Raw genomic sequence first — 3,595 nt, forward strand, 5'->3', positions numbered from 1 at the left:
CATGGCCGAATCCCCTCTCCCCCTTACACTATAAATACCCCTCCTTACCACCTTCAATTTCACACATCATACACCATACACCCCCTTAGCCGAACCCTCTCCTCACCTCCATCTCCTCTATTTCTTCTTCTTCTACTCCTTTCTTTCTTCTTTTGCTCAAGGACGAGCAACCATTCTAAGTTTGGTGTGGAAAAAGCTAAAGCTTTTTATTTTCCATAACCACTAATGGCACCTAAGGCCGGAGAAACCTCTAGAAAGAGAAAAAGGAAGACAATTGCTTCCACTTTCGAGTCATGGGAGATGGAGAGATTCATCTGAAAGGTCCATCAAGACTACTTCTATGAAGTTGTGGCCAAGAAAAAGGTGATCCCTGATATCCCCTTCAAGCTCAAAAAGAGTGAATATCCGGAGATCCGACATGATATTCGAAGAAGAGGTTGGGAAATTCTCACCAACCCTATTCAATAAGTTGGGATCTTAATGGTTCAAGAGTTCTATGCTAATGCATGGATCACTAGGAACCATGACCAAAGTGTGAACCCGAACCCAAAGAATTGGCTCACAATGGTTCCGGGAACTACTTGGATTTTAGTCCAGAAAATGTGAGGCTAGCATTCAACTTGCCAATGATGCAAGGAGATCCTCACCCTTTCACTAGAAAGGTCAACTTTGATCAAAGGTTGGACCAAGTCCTTAGGGACATTTGTGTGGAAGGTGCTCAATGGAAGAGAGACTCAAGAGGCATCCGGTTCAACTAAGAAGGCTTGACCTCAAACCCGTGGCTAGGGGATGGTTGGAGTTCATCCAACGCTCTATCATTCCTACTAGCAACAGGTCTGAAGTCACAATAGACCGGACTATCATGATCCATAGTATCATGAATTGAGAGGAAGTAGAAATTCATGAGATCATATCTTTAGAACTCTACAAGGTGGCAGACAAGCCCTCCACTTTGGCAAGGTTAGCCTTCCCTTATCTCATTTGTCACCTATGCAATTCAGCTGGAGTTGTCATAGAGGAAGACACCCTTATTGAAGAGGACAAGCTCATCACTAAGAAAAGGATGGAGCAAACAAGAGAGCCCACTCATGGACCTCAACAAGAGCATGAGGAAATTCCTCATCATGAAATCCCTGAGATGCCTCAAGGGAGCACTTTCCTCCAAAAAACTATTGGGAACAAATCAACACCTCCCTAGGAGAATTAAGTTCCAACATAGGACAACTAAGGGTGGAGCACCAAAAGCATTCCATCCTCCTCCATGAAATTAGAGAATACCAAAGAGCCATGAGGGAGGAGCAACAAAGGCAAGGAAGAAACATTGAGGAGCTCAAGCACTCCATAAGTTCTTCAAGAGGAAGAACTAGCCGCCATCACGAAGGTGGACCTGTTCTTTAATTTCCTTGTTTTTATTCTTCTATTTTTCGAATTATATGCCCTATGTTTTAGTTATGTTTGTGTCTTTATTACATGATCATTAGTGTCTAGTGTCTATGCCTTAAAGCTATGAATGTCCTATGAATTCATCACCTTTACTAAATGAAAAATATTTTTAATTGCAAAAGAACAAGAAGTACATGGTTTCGAATTCTATCTTGAAATTAGTTTAATTATTTTGATGTGGTGGCAATACCTCTTGTTTTCTGAATGAATGCTTGAACAGTGCATATTTTTGAATTTGTTGTTTATGAATGTTAAAATTATTGGCTCTTGAAAGAATAGAGAAAAAGGAGAAATGTTATTTGATAATCTGAAAAATCATAAAATTGATTCTTGAAGCAAGAAAAAGAAGTGAACACAAAGCTTGTAGAAAAAAAAAAGAAAAACAATTATGCAAAAAAAAAAAAAAAAAAGCAAGCAGAAAAAGCCAATAGCCCTTTAAACCAAAAGGCAAGGGTAAAGAGGATCCAAGGCTTTGAGCATCAGTGGATAGGAGGGCCCCAAAGGAATAAAATCCTGGCCTAAGTGGCTAAACCAAGCTGTCCCTAACCATGTGCTTGTGGCGTGAAGGTGTCAAGTGAAAAGCTTGAGACTGAGCGGTTAAAGTCATGGTCCAAAGCAAAAAGAGTGTGCTTAAGAGCTCTGGACACCTCTAACTAGGGACTCTAGCAAAGCTGAGTCACAATCTGAAAAGGTTCACCCAGTTGTGTGTCTGTGGCATTTATGTATCCGGTGGTAATACTGGAAAACAAAATGCCTAGGGTCACGGCCAAGACTCATAAAGTAACTGTGTTCAAGAATCAACATACTGAACTAGGAGAATCAATAACACTATCTGAATTCTGAGTTCCTATAGATGCCAATCATTCTGAACTTCAAAGGATAAAGTGAGATGGCAAAACTGTTCAGAAGCAAAAAGGCTACAAGTCCTGCTCATCTAATTTGAACTAAGTTCACTGATAAGTTTGGAATTCATTGTATATTCTCTTTTTTTTATCCTATTTTGTTTTCAGTTTCTTGGGGACAAGCAACAATTTAAGTTTGGTGTTGTGATGAGTGGATAATTTATACCTTTTTGGCATTGTTTTTACATAGTTTTTAGTATGATTTAATTACTTTTTATTATATTTTTATTAGTTTTTATTCAAAAAACACATTTCTAGACTTTACTATTAGCTTGTGTGTTTTTCTGTGATTTCAGGTATTTTCTGGCTGAAATTGAGGGACCTGAGCAAAAATCTGATTCAGAGGCTGAAAAAGGACTGCAGATGCTGTTGGATTCTGACTTCCCTGTACTCTAAGTAGATTTTCTGGAGCTACAGAAGCCCAATTGGTGCGGTCTTAATTGAGTTGGAAGTTAGACATCCTGAGCTTTCCAGCAATATATAATAGTCCATACTTTGCCCGAGATTTGGTGGCCCAAACTGGTGTTCAAAAATAGCCTAAAACATCTTGGTGTAAAACGCCCAAACTGGAACCAGAATTGGAGTTAAACGCCCAAACTGGAAACAAAGCTGGCATTTAACTCCAGGAACAGCCTATGCACGTGAAATCTTCAATGCTCAGCCCAAGCACACACCAAGTGGGCCCCGGAAGTGGATTTCTGCACTATCTGCACTTAGTTATTCATTTTCTGTAAACCCTAGGTTACTAGTTTAGTATAAAAACTACTTTTAGAAATTTATTTTGAAGTCTTTTGTCTTTTTTGTTAATTTTATGCTAATGTTCATGTTTGGAGGCTGGCCTCACGGCCATGCCTAGACCTTTCACTTATGTATTTTCTACGGTGGAGTTTCTATACCCCATAGATTAAGGTGTGGAGCTCTGATGTTCTTCATGAATTAATACAAGTACTATTGTTTTTCTATTCAACTCACGCCTACTTCTTCTCTAAGATATTCACTCACACTTCAACCTGATGAATGTGATGACCCGTGACACTCATCATCATTCTCACTTATAAACGCATGCCTGACAACCACTTCCGTTCTATCTGCAATAGCTTGAGTGTTTATCTCTTGGCCTCATGGTTCATGACGCATGATTGCCTCTCCTGACAACAGAGCATTCCATTTCATGAGATCAGAGTCTTCGTGGTATAGGCTAGAACCATTGGCAGCATTCCTGAGATCCGGAAAGTCTAAACCTTGTCTGT

Source organism: Arachis hypogaea, chromosome 19 (genome assembly GCF_003086295.3).
Source record: "Arachis hypogaea cultivar Tifrunner chromosome 19, arahy.Tifrunner.gnm2.J5K5, whole genome shotgun sequence".
NCBI classification, from domain to species: Eukaryota; Viridiplantae; Streptophyta; class Magnoliopsida; order Fabales; family Fabaceae; genus Arachis; species Arachis hypogaea.